Raw genomic sequence first — 17655 nt, forward strand, 5'->3', positions numbered from 1 at the left:
TTTTGTTTTTTTACCTCTGAATCTCTGCTCCCACCTTTCCATCCACCTCTCTTTCCCCCTGGCCTGTCTTAATCTTATCCATCATTCAGAACCAGTTCAAATCTTTCCTGTCATGTAAAATGATCCCGTGACCATTGCCACCTGCCATCTCCCTCCTCATGTTTGGTTTTGTTTGCAGTTATTTTTTGTAACTATAATTTTTGATTGTTGTAAATTATTGTAACTAAAGGATGACCTTGAATAAGCCACTTAGCCTCAATCTCCTCAGGTGGACAAAGCACAGAACTTAAGCCAGAAAGACCTGAATTCAAATTCTGCCTCAGATACTAGCTATGTGACCACAGACAAATCAATTCATGTCTCTGAGTTTTCCTCATTTGTAAAATGGGGATAGTATTTACCTCCCAGGATTGTGAGGCAAAAAAGAGATAACATGAAGAACTTGGCAAACCTTAATGCCTATTAGAAGTGCTGGCCATTGTTATTATCTGTAAAATGAAGGGGTTGGACTACTTGACTTCTGAGATCCCTTCATTAAATCCTTATATTCTGTTGGGCTCTAAGGCCCAATAATCCTACATTTATAATTAATTATTTTAAAAATCTCAACAAATAACAGCAATGTAGTGAAAAAAATTCAGAATAAAACCTCAAATTCTAAATTGTTTATAGTTTAAATTTTCTAAAAAGCTTTTCAAAAATAGTTTTTTCTGTGTTTCCTTCTACCCCGTTGCGGGGGAGGGGCGGAGGAGGGAATTACTATGCTTATTATTAATACAGAGCCAACTAGCACAACAGTCTCTGCCTGACTGATAGTTTAGTTAACTAATCTTTTTCTGCCTTAGCCTAGTCAACCAGTTTTTCTCTCTTCCTGGTCATCAATCTCAATTGCAACATGACTAAAAGTCAGTGGAGAGTGTGTTGGATTTGGAATCAGGAAGACCTGAGTTCTAGTTAAGTCAGAATGTTTGGCTGTGTGACCTTGGGCAAGTCATTTAACCTCTGTTTCTTTCCTCCTCTATAAAAAAAGGGATAACAATAGCGCCTATGGGTAACTAAGAGCATAGGGCTTGGAATCAAGAAGACATCTTTTTGAGTTCAAATCCAGCCTCAGACACTTACTAGCAGTGTGACCCTGGGCAAGTCACTTAACCCTCCTTGCCTCAAATTTCCTCAATTGTAAAGTGAGTCAAAGAAAGAAACGGAAAACCACTCCAGTACTTTTGCTTAGAAAACCCCAAAATGGGGTCGAAAAGAATTGGATGTGACTGAAACAACTCCACAATAATAAATAATAAATAGCACCTAGTAAACCAGAACTTCTATAAAGATAAAATGAGATTAGATTTATAAAGTGTTTTGCAAACCTTAAAGCACTATATAAATGCTAACTATGATTAAAAAGTAAGCCATGATGGAAAAAATAAAGACTCAATCCATAAAGAATATGCCTATAAAGTATGGTGGTGAAGTGATTTACTCTTTCCCCATCCCAAGACCCTACTATTGTGGGTTATCTGGACATTTCAGTTACAATTATTTGGTACATCTGAACTGTGCTTGCATAGACACAGGCTGAATGAAGCAGGGAGCTGAGCAAGAACCTCATGAAAACTCTGCTGTTCCTGCAGTTACTCAAGTGTAACAACTGGGCCCCTGAAGTCTCTGGGAACTCTAATTCTAGAGCCTCTGACTGCTTTTTCCAGCTTCCGTGTTCCTTTGGTTGTCATCAGTTATGCAAATTGGTAACCCAAGCCCATCTGTTATGGAACTCTCTGTTACCCAGACCATGCAAAAGTTACCAATGCAATAACAAAAACAATTAAGATATAAAAGCCGTGTGAGAAGTGATGAAGAGAATCAAGGCGCAGAATCCTTCTCTTTCTCCACACACAGATTAGCACCTGAACCTCCACCAGAACGCTCCCATTAAAGGCAGAGACAGTCATAGGCCTTATTGCACACGTAATTCAGCAAAAGAATAATTTCTTTAATTAAAAAAAAACTTACCTGGGTAATTACAAAAGAACATGCATTTTGCTTTAGGTTAATTAAGCTACAGAAATACCTATATATCAAAAGTGTGAGGATTTTTAAAACTAAGATTATTTAAAAGGAAGGCATTTTTCCTATTTTCCTGTTCTCCCCTCTCTCCCCACCCCCAACCTGGGGAAACAGGTTTTTTCTGAACTTTCTCATTCTTGTGCTTTGTTGTTATTTCTGACACCAAAAGCCTGACGTTTGCTTTCAATAACAGCACCACTTAAGAACTTTTTCAAACAGTTGTAATTTCACGGAGGGGGGTGGGGAGGAGCTCTCAGTTTACCCATGCACATCACAACCATTCCACACTTTCCTTCATAGTTGCATGATTTTCCATGGCCAAAATCAAAAGCTCATCCCCTGGTCACTAACTTGGCAGTTCTGTTTCTTGGGTAAAAGGCTCATCATGGTCTGTCTTGGAGTTAGTACTTGAGCCTTTCCAACTTTGAGGAACTTGCCAGAGTTTAAACACTGAAGACAAACTTTCAGAATAACTGACCTTGTTCACCTCCATACCACACCAAAAACAAATCACTTGGGAATCTGGTGGAAGTGTTCTTTGTACATCATGGTAGGATTTTTTTTTTTCATTATGCTCATTAGATCTTAGCGTGTTGGAACTAGAAGAAACTTTGGTCCAATTACTTTAATTTATTTTTATTTTGTTTATTTGTAACCCTTCACACTGAATTTTCCCTTGTGACAAAGGAAAACTGTTCAGCAGATTCTTGCTGCTGTTGTTCAGTTATGTCCAACTCTCCATGACCATGGTGGTTTTCTTGGCAAAGATACTAGAGTGGTTTACCATTTCCTTCTCCAGTAAAATGTCCTCATGTTACAGATGAGGAACTGAGGCAAATAGGGGTTAAAGTGACTTGCCCTGGGTCACACAGTTAGTAAGTGTCTGAGGCCAGATTTGAACTCAGGTCTTCCTGACTCCAACCCCAGCACTCAGTCCATTAAGACACCTACCTGCCCCCATCAATAGAATCTACCAATGCAGCAACTATATCTGACAGTGTCTGCAACACTCTGTACCCATGGTCTACCAACCTGTCTCCCAAGAGGAAGGAGGCATGTTTCATCATCATCTGTTCCCTGCAACAGAAATTAATCATTACCATTAATCACAGTCTGCCTTTTAGTGAAATGCTATTTTAATTTTATTTTGTTTTAGTCAAGACGTAAATTGTTTCCAGGTTCTTAATTCATAATGTAGCTGTTCAATCATTAAGAATTTATTGCCAGGCATTATACTAAACATTGGAGATAGAGAGCCAAAAGCGTAGCAGCCCATGCCTTTAAGGAGCTTATAGTCTAACAGGGAGAGAGACTATGTGTACATAGTTGCATATTTGTACATATATATGTATATACACATATTACATGGTTATCATATACAAAGCAATTTGGGGAGGAAGTGCGTGGGAGGAAGGGTGCTCTCAGAAAGACTGTAAAAAGCAGCTATGTGTATGTATATGTAATATATATATAAACAAAATGAATACAAGGTGTTTTGGGGGAAGGAGTTTGCTAAGGCAGGGAAGGGTGTTTCATGTGGAAGATGGTGCTTGAATGGAATCTTCCCATACTTGTTGGAGTTCTTACTCATTGTTACCTTTGGTATGCTATTCTATAACTTCTTTGTGACACAATTAGTTTGTGTTTTTCAATCAGTTGCTATCTACTCTGTTGTCAGCTTTTGCTACTACAAAAAGGTGGTGTTGTTATGAATATTTGCATATTTGTTGTTGTTCATTTATTTTCAGTCATGTCTGACTGTGACCCCATTTGGGGTTTTCTTGGCAAAGATATTGGAATGGTTTGCCATTTCCTTCTCCAGCTCTTTTTATAGATGAGAAAACTGAGGCAAGCAGGGTTGTGACTTTCTCAGGGTTGCAAGGCTAGTGAGTGTCTGAGGCCAGTTCTGAACTCAAAGAGATGAGTCTTCCTGACTCGTGCCTGATACTCTAATCCACTAACCACCCAGCTTCCTATCATATTTGGATTTACATTGGGCTTTTCTTTCTGTCCTTAACCTCCTTGCAAACACCACCCCCCTCTTTTTAAAAAATTACTTTTTTTTTAGTTGACAGCATTCAGTTCCTAAAGCTTTTGGCAAACCCCTCTATTAACAGATAAGAAAACTGAGGCCCAAACTGGTAAGATGATTCCTAAAGGTAGTGGTGTGGCCACCGCTAAAATCAACAGCACAGGAAGCCAGTGGGAAGAATGGAGGGCTAATGGTTAGTTGCTCAGGGTCCTGCTTCTGAACAAGACTGTCCTTGGGCAAAATTGCATCCTGTGCATTTGTACATATGACCTTCCATTTTTCTGCTTCTGAAGCTATGCCTGTGGGACTCAAGGTGGTATAGGGGAAAAAACAGTGTAGAGCAGTGTAAGGAAGGATGGATTTGGAGCCAAAGAACCTAGGTTCAAATCCCAGCTCTGTCATTTACTACCTGTGATGTTGGCAAACTCTTTGGACCTCATGCTTCTCATGTATGAGAGAGAGAGAGAGAGAGAGAGAGAGAGAGAGAGAGAGAGAGATGAAAATTAGGCTAGGCTAGTTCTGTGGTACAAGGGATAAAGTGCTGGTCCTGGAGTCTGGAAGACTCATCTTCCTCAGTTCAAATCTGACTTCAGAAACTGACTAGCTGGAGCAGCTAGGTGGCACAGTGAATAGAGCACTGGCCCTGGAGTCAGGAGGACCTGAGTTCAAATCCAGCCTCAGACACTTAACACAAAAACTAGCCATGTGACCTTGGGCAAGTCACTTAACCCCAATTGCCCTCCAAAAAGGCAAAAAAAAAAAAAAAAAGGAAAGAAACTTACTAGCTGAGTGACCCTGGGCAAGTCACTTAACCCTGTTTATCTCAATTTCCTCATCTATAAAACAAACTGGAGAAGGAAATGGCAAACAATTCCAGTACCTTGTCAAGAAAACTCCAGATAGACTTACTAGGAGTCAGAAATGACTGCAAAACAACTGAACAACAGAAGATTCCAGCTTTAACTCTATGGTTTAGAGTACATTACACTGAAACTCAGGAGGAAACCCAGAAGAATAGGGAGTTCTTCAATAATTCTGACCTATCCTATCAGCTTCGGAGGATTTTTAAATGGTTTGGAGGGACATTAGAACTTTCAAGTATTGTTGTTCAGCCTCAACCTCATTAAACTACTCATTGAACAAGTTAATGAGTGCCCAGCTGTAATAGTAATGGCAATTACATTACACCAACGTGTCTCAGATGCCTCATCTCTAACTTGGGGCTGGTAATGTCCTTGCTTGCCTGTCTCCAGACATGTAAGGATAATAAAATTATAACAGATGTCTAAATGCCTGGAGATTGTCAGAATCAAAGTATCATATTGAGTCAAAATTTTGGTGATGTAATTATTAATCATGTTAATAATAATAATTAATTATTAAAGTGATTATCAGTCATTTACCAAGGAAGCCGTGTAGCATAGCAGAAAGTCTAGGAGCCAGGAAAATTGGATTCTAAGCATATATAAATATTCATATAGCACCTATTATAGGTCAGGTACTGTGCTAACTTTATAAGTATTAGCTCAGTCTATCCTCACAACCCTGTGAGGTAGATGCTGTCATTTCCCTGATTTTATAGCTAAATTTGAACTCAGACTTTCCTGACTTCAGGCCTTCGACTCTATCCCCTGAACCATGCAGCTGCACTATTAAGTTATATGGGCTTTCCCTTCCAGTCATTTCCTCCTCTGGGTTAATTTCTTTAATGGAAAACAGGGGATTAGATTAGGGGATATCCCCTTGTCTTAGAGATTTTACTATCATGTTTCCAAAAGGCAGCTTTGATTCTGCTTAATAGTTTCGTTTGTTGAGGTTTTGTGTTTTTATATGCCATTATTCTATGTGATGCCAACACATTGTTGTGACATTATTCTATGTGACAACCAACAATTCTATGGCCCAACATGTAAGCACTTCTAATCCAAAACATTTAAATACTTCCTTGTTCCAAAAGACATACTTTGGTGGCAGAGATACTGAAGGGGTTTGCCATTTCCTTCTCCACTTGTCAGCTGTTATAGTGGACATTCCTTTCAGGTATGGATTGGACCTCATGATAACCGAGCATCTTTTCATCTCTGAGATTCTGTGGTTCTTTGGCTATAGGTCCAGCCTTCCCTCCATTGCCCAGTGCCACTTAGGTGTAGAATGAATCACCCTTATCTTCTCTGCCTCCCTGGTTTTAACAAATATTTGATGAGGGTTATCCTGAGATATGGGATAAAGTTGACTTCATACGGGCAAATCAGTGACTTATCTCTCTGTGGTGAACTACTACATTTGTCCTATCCCTTGGTTCACATTTATAGATATAGGTGGGGTGGTATCCTTCCCTTTGCCCCTAAAACAAGCTTTTTGTCCCAACGGTTTACATTGAGTTGAGATTCCCATACATTAGGAGGCTATAGGCCAGAAAGAAATAATAAGGGCGTGAACTATCTGGTGACTTTGTATAAACCATTTTTAAATGGTTCCCAACCAAATGACACTTTGATTCTAATGGGAGATCATGTGTGCATATGTAAGATTACATATATATACCAAATGAACATAAGCTACTTTGGGGACACTAGCAAGTAGAAGGATCAGGAAAGACTTCATGTAGAAGAGAGCATTTCAGTTGAGTCTTGATCAGTCTTGTTCAAATGCCAAATGTGCATTTGCCTAAGACTATTTTGTGGAGAACCCATACAAGGCAAGTGCTCACATGGAGGTCAGAAGAAATGGTACAAGGACACTGTCAAGGTCTCTCTGAAGAACCTTTTTTTTTCTTTTTGGAGGGCATTTGTTGTTAGCCCAAGTTCACATGGATAGTAAGTGTTAAGTGTCTGAGGCCGGATTTGAACTCAGGTCCTCCTGACTCCAGGGCCGGTGCTCTATTCACTGCACCACCTAGCCGCCTCTCAAGAACTTTTGAAACACTTGTGAAATATGGGAGACACTGCCAAAGGACCCCCCCCCAGCATGGTGTACCTGCATCAAAGAAGGTGCTGTGTTCTGTGAGCAAAGCAGAATTGAAGTAGCTCAAAAGAAACATGAGACATATGAATTTAGAGATATCTCCCCTCCAAATCTTCGCAGGGGTGATAATTTTTATACATTAAGGAAACTTGAGTTTAAAGTTGAGTCATATAATTTTTTCAGGTCTTATTATTAATTGACTTTGGGTAGCAGCAGACCTGAGCCTTGAACTGGGTCTTCTGACTCCACATCAAATGCTCCTTCTGAGAAGCTTTGTTCCTCTAATTCCTTGAAGTGGTGACTGGAAGGATGGTGTTGTTTTAACGGCCACCTTAGGCAACCTATAGGAGAGGAGTGCTCAGAGGAAATAGAACTACAACATTCTATGTGGCACTCCTGCTCAATCAACAATCTTCCAGGATTCCTTGTTGCCTCTAGGCATGAAATGCAAAAAGCTCAGCTTGACATGTAAAGTCTATGCAACTTGGTGCCAGTTTACTTCTCCAGACTTAGGTTTCTCCTTTTCATGCACCCTGTGTTCTAGTCAAGGCAGGATACTCCATGTTCCTCACCCTCCATCTTCATCTTTTGACCCTGTGGTTGTACAGACTGTCCCCCATGCCTGGAAAGTACTCCTTCCTTTCTACCTTCTCTTAAAATTGTTTTTCAGTTATGTCTGACTCTTTGTGACCCAATTTGGGGTTTTCTTCACAAAGATCCTGCTTCATTCAAAGTTCTGCTCAAGGGCTCCCTCTTTTGGGAAGCATTTTCTGCTTCCTCCTAGTTCACAGTTCTCTTTCCCATCTCAAATCATAATGATCATATTGATTGGTTTTCATGTTTATCCCTTAGTGGAATGTAAGTTCCTTGAGAGCAGGATATTTTTGTTTGTTTGTTTGTTTTTTAAATTTGTTTGCCTTTGTAACTTCAATACCTAGCAGAGAGCCTTGAACATTGTAGTCACCAACCAAACCACTGGATTGCACTGGAGATTTTAGTGTGAAATTAATAACAAAAAAACTTGTCAAATCAGCATTACTTTTCTCCTTTCCTGAGAATGATAAGATTTTGATTGGCAGAATTTGACATTACTCTTTGGAGTAGGAGAGGGTTTTTTTGCTTCATTATGCTCCTCTGAAGATGAACCCTGGTTCTCCATTCCCATAGTAATGTTCTGTAGTTGGATTCTTTCTCCTTAAACTACTCGTTTTTTAAAATTGGTAGCAGTTTATTGTTGCAAAAACCTCTCGTCCTCGGGTCGTGGGGGATCCTCCTTTAATTTCTCCCTCTGGCCTGGAACCGAAACCAAGAACTACACCGTCCTGTAAGTGTTCATAGCCAGGGACATTTCTGACCCTCTGCTTCTGTACCTACCTGGCAGGTGCTGGCTCCTTCCCACCTAGAGCTGCACCTTGGCAGCACAGCACAGCACAGTTCCCCCATCGGCAGAAGTTCCCTCAATCTTCCCCTGCTCAAAAGTCCAATTCTCCACACTGTCCAAGAGGTGAAAATTTCTGTGGCTGGGGCCAAGGTCACCTCCCAACCCAGCTAGCCACAGGGCTCGCCGTTTGCTGTTTCAGCAGTTAGCCTGGAGGTCTTTATGCTTCACCGGGACCAAACCTCAGTCCTGAGACTCTTCTTCCATTCTCCTTCAGTTGTCCCATGGAGGACCACTGTTCTGCGCCAACTCTTGTTCATTTTACCCACTCTACATTTGCTCTGATTCACTTATCTTGTCTTATTTGTGGGGGAAATCTGGAGAGCTTGTAATTTTCTGACCTACTCCACCATCTTCCCAGAATCCTCTTGTGGCTGTACTTTAATGGATCCTTGATCTTATGTATCCAAAGAATCTTAACTCCTCTTCCTTCTTTATACTCTCTTGGTGATCTCATCGGTTTCAACTGTTTGTCCTTGACCTCTGCAACAGTTAATACTATTGACCACCCTCCCCTCCTGGATACTTTCTCCTCAGTGTGACACTGTTCTCTTCTGACTGAATTCAGTGGTTTCCAGTGCCCCTTCCAGATCAAAATCTATGATTATTCTTCCTGTCTTATTGCTACATCTTTCTCTCCTTTGATCAATTAATCATCAATGGACCCTAGTTCTCTGTCATATAGGCTCCCTTGTCTTCTCTATATATGCTCTCTCATTGTTATCAGTCCCCATGGATTAGACTCTATGCGGATAATTCCAAAATCTAAACATGCAGCACTCTCTGTCTCTCTCTCTCTCTCCCTGTCTCTCTCTCCCTGTCTCTCTCTCCCTGTCTCTCTCTCCCTGTCTCTCTCTCTCTGTCTCTCTCTCTCTGTCTCTCTGTCTCTCTCTCTCTTTCTCTCCCCCTCTTTTCCCTCTCTCCTCCCTTCTCTCTTCCCATAGCTCCCTCATTCCTTCTTTGTCTCCCTCTGCCTCTCTGTCTTTCTCTGTGTATCTCTCATCCTGTCTCTTCATCTGCATACTTAACATTTCCACTTGGATATTTCATAAGCATCTCAAACTCAACATGTGCAAAACAGAGCACATTCTCTTTCACCATAAACTCATCTTTCTTTTCATTTCCTTGTTTCTGTCAAAAACACTGTCATCCAGTCACCATAGCTTTGCACACCTGGAATATTCTACCTCTTTAGCCCTTCCTCTTGGAAGGGTTGACTCTCTTAAAGGTTGAGCTCAAATGTTGCTTCCTTCCAAAGGCCTTTCCTAATTTTGTCAAATGGTGTCCCCTATTACTGTGTAACTAGTTTGTATAGGTCTTGTTTTAACCTGTCTGTGAATATGTTTCTACATAGTTTCTAGTACCTTGATGACAGGGACTGACTCATTTATGTCTTTATATTCCTAGAGCATATCATAGCACTTGGTTCCTATTGTTGTTCAGTCATTTTTCAGTCATGTCCAACTCTTCATCACCCCATTTGGGATTTCCTTGGCAAAGATTCTAAAGTGGTTTGCCATTTTCTTCTCCAGCTTATTTTGTGGATGAAGAAACTGAGGCAAATAGGGTTAAGTGACTTGCCCGGGGTCTCACAACTAGTAAGTGTCTAAGGCCAAATTTGAACTCAGGAAGATTCATCTTCCTGATTCCAGGTCTGCTGCTCTATCCACTGTGCCTCCTAGCTGCCCTCTGGTTCCTAGTGGGAGCTCAATAAATGCTTGGATGATTGATCTCATTGATGTAAATTCTCTCACCAACAATGCAAATTATAGCCCATCCCTGCCTGCCCATTCTATGACTGTCTTGTCTAGGTTCACCCAGAAATCCTCCACTTAGAGATCCATCCACCATACTTAGGGACATTCCTCTAGAACCTTTAACATTATACACATGTGGGTATATCTTGTTCTGTTGTGTGCTGTGTTCTTGGTCATTGTGTAGATCTTGTATATCATGACCAATCTTTCTTTTTTTTCCAGTCATACATCTCCCTGATGCTATCCTTTATGCTTTTGCACAATTCTTTCTTTTTTAACCAGACCTGTGATGTCATTGATGCAGAGAACTCTTGTTTAAGGAACCTCCCTCTACCAATGTACTTTTTCTGATATTTAGTCTTAAAGATTTGACTAGGGTGTTGAGGGGTTAAATAACTAGATGAAGATCAAAGGTCTTCTTGTCTCCCATGCCAATTCCTTATCCAAAACACCCTGCAGTCTTTCTTCACAACTTTTCACTGAACATGTGCTACTGCTGTTCACCCTCATTCTATATTTCCTCATTCACCCTGGGGTGACTTGCAACTTTAATTCTTCAAGAAGAATCAGTCAATGACTTATGGCCATACAACATCACTGGAAGAATATTATTATCATATGTGTAATGTAAAAATTTCTGCATAACTCTGATGAAGAGGAAATACTCCAAGGATATCAGCTCTGAGTGGGAGAAGATATTAAGTCTGGTTTATTCAACTAGCCTATTCTTTCCCCCTCAAGTAGCTGTCAATGTAATTTCAAACAGTTCAAGTTTCTTAACCCATGAATGGGATGGATGAAAGAATAAAGTGCTTAGTAAGTACCTATTATGTACAAAGCATCCATGGAAGTAGTAGGTGAACAGGAGTTTTAGGAAATAAATAAAATTAGAATCAGAGTCAAGTTCATGGATGACTTCTCACTTTTCATGAGCTTTTCAGTGCATGGACATAAAAGAACAATTAGAAAGAATTTGAAGCCACATAGCAGATTCAAAAAGGATTGCAAAGCAACAGAATAAATTCAGTCGCACTTCGTGGTGGGCAGTTCATGGTTTATAATGGTCTCTTTTATCCTCAGCACTTGACACAGTTCTTGACCCATAGTTGTTGTTTTAATTGTGTCCAGCTCCTCATGACCCTATTTGGGGTTTTCCTGTCAAAGATACCAGAATGGTTTGCCATTTCCTTCATTTTACAGGTGATGAAACTGAGGGTTAGGTGACTTGCCCAGTGTCAGACAGTTAGTAAGTGTCTGAGGCTGTTGACAAATGCTCATTGACTTGATTTTACTTTACCTTAGAGATAGCATGATGTAGGGAAGAGGACCCTGGTTTTGGCATCGGGAGACCTGAGTTTAAATCCTGACTCACTTTCTAGGTGTGGGACCTTCAGAAAGCCATTCAACTTTACTGATCTCCATTCTCCTACCTGTGAAATTGTGTGTTTGTGGTCTATGATGTCCAAGGTCCTTTTCAACGTTAAATCCTATGAACCTATAATTCTACCCCCAAATCACCACACCTCAATGAGCCATAAGATGTACAAAGCTGGGTGGGAACCTAATCCTAAATAAATGCCTTATTCATTAAGTTCTAGTGGTTACACCCAAGGGAATTCAACTGTTCATTGTGTGGACCATTAGAATCATGCTTTCTTGGGTCTTTTCTCATAGTATTCTTGTTCTGAGTGATATTTGCTTTAGAAAAGGACCTGTTTGCAAGCAGGATGCCACTGCTACCTTGTCACATCAGCTGTGGTGAATTGAGCTAGAGGTGGTTGGGCTTTTCCTAAAGACAGAATAGAACAATTATATCAACAAGGCTAGTCAGAACACTAAAAATGCAATGCCTTACTTCATGAGAAGCAGGTTGGCATAGCAACCCTGTGAGTCTGGAGACCTGGCTTCAAGTTCCACCTCTGATACTGTATAAACCTGGGCAAATCATTTAATCTCCCAGTGTCTCCAAGACAACTCTCTAAAATGTTGAATTGCAGGGCAGAGCCAAGATGGCGGAGTAAAAGCAGGGATTCACTTGAGCTCTCCCACAAACCCCTCAAAGTTCCTGTAAGAAAATTACTCTAAAATTCTGAAGTAGCAGAACCCACAAAAAGACAAGGTGAAACAAATTTCTAGCCCAAGACAACCTGGGTGGTCGACAGAAAATGTCTTGTTGCACTGGGCTGGGAGAGGAGCACAGTCCAGTGTGGGCCTTGCTGGCACAGACTGGGTCCCAGCAAACCTGGAGCAGACCTCAGGGGACTGCATCACTGACAACTGAGGCAAGTTTCCAAACTTCCCAACTCTCAAATGCCAAAGACAACTTAGAAGATCAGTGGGAAAAGTCTGTTGGACCTGGGTGATAGAGGAGTGCAGACCAGCCCTGCCCCATCGCAGCCCAGGTGGTGGCAGTAGCAGTAGTAGCAGGGGCAGTGGCAGCAGCTGCTTCCAGAGCTCTCAGCCCACAGATAGTAAGGGGATCGAACAACTGATCAGAAGGAGATTACAGGGATCTCCTTGCTGGCACTGAGGCAGGATTCTGTTGCATTGCCCATATTCAGATCTGGGTCTCATAGTCCTGGGTGGCAGTCCTGGGGTGAGGAGGAGTACTGGCATAGCAAAGCTTGGGGAAGCAGTAGAAAGGGAACCTTTCTCACAATTCCAGGGCAGAAAAGAGTGCTTGTGATCCCTCACTGACCAGAGCAGGTCAGGAGAGGAGTAAACATCTCTTCTTAGATCATACCACCTTAGAAGAATTGAAAACTTACAGATCCCTAGAAGTATCTCTGAAAACAGATGCACAAAATCCCTGAACCTTGGGACAGTTTGCCCTCCACTCTGGAAGCAGAGACCTACTTTAACAAAGAGTTAAAAAGCCAAGTGTTTGGATGGGAACATGAACAAACAGCAGAAAAAAACTGACTATAGAATCTTACTTTGGTGACAAAAAATAACAAAACATAGAACCAGAAGAAGACAACAAAGTCAAAACTCCTATATCCAAAGCCTCCAAGAAAAATATGAATTGGTCTCAGGTCATGGAAGAGCTCAAAAAGCCTTTTGAAAAACAAGTAAAAGAAGTAGAGGAAAAATTGGGAAGAGAAATGAGAGTGATGCAAGAAAATGATGAAAAATGAGTCAACAATTTGGTAAAGCAGACCCGAAAATATAATGAAGAAAATAACACCTTAAAAAACAGACTCTAGGGCAAATGGCAAAAGAGGTTTGGAAAGCCAATGAAGAAAAGAATGCCTTAAAAAAAAGCATAATCGGTGGGACGGCCAGGTAGCACAGTGAGTAAGAGCACCGGCCCCAGAGTCAGGATGACCTGGGGATCGAATCTGGGCTCAGACACTTAGCACCCACTCAGAAACACCTGGCCATGTAACTTTGAGCAAGTTACTTAACCCCAGTTGCTTTAAAAAAAAAAAAAACAAATAAACCATAATCAGTCAAATGGAAAAGGAAGTCCAAAAACGCAGTGAAGAAAATAATTCCTTCCATGATTACATGTGTGTACATAGGAAAAAAATGCAAGCATGTATACACTGCATTTTACAGGCACAGATTTTTCCCATTTCTAGGTGATTGACAGAACATCATAGAACAATAACAAGAAATATATTTGATACAGAACAGAGACAGCAAGCCAGTTCAGTAGTTCTAATATTTTGTGATCTGATTCTCTCCTCAGAGTTTCTAAGACATGCTCCCATTCTATCTGTCATTTTAATAGCATTCCAGATGTGCCTTTGGAATTTGCCTTCTTCACTCTGTACCTTTTCAATAATAATGATGATAACTAGCATTTATATAACACTATGTGCCCAGCATTGTGCTAAGCACTTTACAGATGTAACCTCATTTGATCCTTAAAACAACCCCAGGAAGGTAGAAGTTCTTATTAGCCTCATATTACAAATGAAGAAACTGAAGCAGACAACAAGTGACTGGAACAGGGTCACATACCTAGGAAGTATCTTAGGTCACATTTGAACTCAGGTTTTTCTGACTCCAGGCCCAGCATTCTATCTACTACACCATCCATTTGTTCCATCATGATGGCTCAGTGTGTCAATCATTTTTTTTCCTTTGGGGATAGGAAGAGGTACTGAGATTTGATCTAGGTACATATTGCATGGAAAAACCTTTCCATTTTATGGTTTGCCTTCTGTATGAATATAGGTCTCAATAATTTGGAATTGATTATATAAAATTAAATTATTTGTGTTAAAAAGGGAATAAAACACATGCTTGTGTGTGTAGCAAATACTATGCAAATAAAACTTTGCTTGAGTATGCACACACACACAGAAAAGAAAAGAATTCATTAAAAATTAGAATGGAGCTAATGACTCTATGAGAAAGCAAGAAATTATAAAACAAAACCAAAAGAATGAAAAAATAAAAAGCAATGTGAAATATCTCATTGAGAAAAACAAGTGACTTGGAAAATAGATCCAGGAGAGATAATTTAAAAATTATTGGACTACCTGAAAGCTATGGTCAAAAAGAGTCTAGACATCATCTTTCAAGAAATTTAGAACCAGAGTGTAAAATAGAAATTGAAAGAATCCACAGATCACCTCCTGAAAGAGATCCCAAAAGGAAAACTCCCAGGAATATCATAGCCAAATTCCAGAGTTCCCAGGTCAATAAGAAAATATTGCAAGCAGCCAGAAAGAAACAATTCACCTACTGTGGAACCACAATCAGGATAACCTAAGATTTAGCAGTTTCTTCATTAAGAAATCAGGGGGCTTATAATATCATATTCTGGAGGTCAAAGGAGCTAAGATTAAAACCAAGAATCACCTACCCAGCAAAACTGAGTGAAATAAATGAGGAGGAAAAATTGATATTCAATGATGTAAAGGAATTTGATGCATTCTTAAGAAGCTAACACTAAATAGAAAAATTGACTTTCAACTACAAGACTCAAGAAAAACATGAAAAGGTAGAAAGGAAAGAGAAATCATGAGGAATTTATTAAAGTTGAGCTGTTTACATTCCTACATGGAAAGATATGTGTAACTCATGAGACCTTTCTCATTATTAAGGTAGCTGGAGGGAATAGCACAAAGTGAGTTGACCATCAACGGATGATATCTAAAAAATAAAATTAAGGGATGAGAGAGGAATTACTGGGAGAAAGAGAAAGGGAGAGGTAGAATGCAGTAAATTATCTCACTTAAATGAGGTGAGAAAAACTTTTTATAGTGGAGGGGAAGAGCGGGGAGGTGAGCGTGAATGACTGAAACTTACTCTCATTGGATCTGGCTTAAGGATAGAATAACATACGCACTCAGTTGGGTATGAAATTCTATCTTACCCTACAAGAAAGTAGGGGGCGTAATAGAAGGGTGGGCAGATTGGGGGAAGGGGTAATCAGAAACAAACACTTTTGAGGAGGGACAAGGTCAAAGGAGAGAACAGAATAAATGGGATGGGATAAGATGGAAGGAAATATCGTTTTTCACAATATGACAATTATGGAAGTGTTTTGCATGACTACAATGTATAACCTATATAAAATTGCTTGCCATCTCAATGAGAATGGGTGGGGAGGTAGGAAGGGAGAGAATTTGGAACTCAAAAGTTTTTAAAAAACAAATGTTAAAAATTGTTTTTATATACAGCTGGGAAATAATATACAGGAGGCAGCTAGGTGGCACAGTGAGTAAAGCTCCGGCCTCAGAGTCGGGAGGACCTGGGATTGGTTCCGGCCTCAGATACTTAACACCCACACAAAACAACTGGCCATGTAACCTTGGGCAAGTTACTTAACCCCAATTGCTCTCCAAAAGGCAAAAAAAAAAAAAAAGAAAGAAGATGTACAGGCAATGGGATGTAGAAATCTATCTTATCCTACAGGAAAATTGAAAGGGAAGAGGATGGGAAGGGCAGAGTGGTCGAAGGGAGGGTAGATTGGGGGAAGGGGTAATTTTAATGCATGCTGTCATGGGTTGGAGGTAAGGAAGAGATGAGAAAATTTGAAACTCAAAATCTTGTGAAAGTGAAAGTTGAAAACTAAAATCAATAAATAAATTGAAATGTAAAAAACTTAAAATCATGAATTGCAGAAAGAAGAACTTCCTTAATGGGAATTTCTTATACCAATGCAGTCTCGAGTCTACTTGTTTTTTAAGTATATATATTTTAATGAGGTATGTATTCAATCCATTGAATATTTTCTTCCCTCTTCATATTTAGATACTTTCATCCTAAATTATGAAGACCACAATTGCCTGCTGGTCTAAATGGAATATCTCTTTAGAGTTTCTCTCCAGTTCCCAAAAGAATTTTCTCCATTCCATAGTATGCCAAAATAGATAGAATTAGTCTTTTTCTGTACTTCATATAATTTATTCAATTCAGCAACTATCTATTAAGTGCTTACTATGAGTAAAACACAACTCTAATACTGAAATCTTGGTGTAGACTTTGTTGTACCAAATTCCTAATTCTTAACTAGTAGCTCTTTTTTTTTTTAATTTTATACTCTCAAATGAAAAAATAAAGCCTCTTGACTCACAGACTTATAATAGTTAGGTGGGTTCAAAACAGACTCAATGATCAAACCCCAAAAGTAGTGATTCACAATGGATCAGTGACAGAAAAGTTCTCTAGAGAAGAGTTCCAAAGGGATCTGTCCTTGGTCCTGTGCTCTTCAGCATTTTTATCAAGGGCCTGGATGAAGCAATCAGTCTATTAAGTATTTGTATTTAACATGAGCCATGCAAAAGAAGTTTGACACAGAGGATAGAGAGCTGGCCTCAAAGACAGGAAACCTGGGTTCAAGTTTCACTTCTGACATGCTTCTATACACACACACACACATACTAATTATTGCCCTTCATTCTTGAAGAAGACAAAAATGACATCACTATGTAGGAGTCAAGGTACAGTATGTCTCACTGTGGCTGATAAGACCAATATAAACTGGGAAGGCTCTATCACAGGTGGGGCACAAATCTTCCACATAAACATTTGGAGTGGAGATGTCTCCAGATTTGTGCATCTCACATTTCTTTTGAGCTACTGTAATTCTGCTTTGCTCATAGAGCACAGCACCATTTTTGATGCAGGCTACTCGATTCTCCATGCTGGGTGGTCCTGTGCCAGTGTCTCCCATGTCATGCAATCAATTCCAATGTAAAACTATCTTACCTTCAAGGAGCTTACAGTCTATCAGAAGAGACAAAGGGAGAAATAGGGTGAATTCTCGAAGTGATAGCTAACACAGATGACAGTCATCTAGAAGGATGTACCAAGTATTATGTTCACATTCAACTGGGCAATGAGAGTATAGAGCAGGGAGATGGGTGAGACCTGGACAGGCAGGAAAGGGCCTAGAAGGAAAGGACTTTCCAACAACCTCCTTGAGGGCAGGGACTCAA

The 17655-nt window shown here is 40.0% G+C and overlaps 1 protein-coding gene across 1 annotated transcript in view; it reads left to right on the top strand.

Moving 5' to 3' along the window:
- Positions 1 to 17655, top strand: part of MAL (mal, T cell differentiation protein) — a 45869-nt gene that overhangs the window by 14360 nt on the left and 13854 nt on the right. The window lies entirely within an intron of this gene.

Source organism: Petaurus breviceps, unplaced genomic scaffold, assembly GCF_028583685.1.
Source record: "Petaurus breviceps papuanus isolate PSGF00001 unplaced genomic scaffold, PetGlider_PUasm1.0 90919, whole genome shotgun sequence".
Lineage (NCBI taxonomy): Eukaryota > Metazoa > Chordata > Mammalia > Diprotodontia > Petauridae > Petaurus > Petaurus breviceps.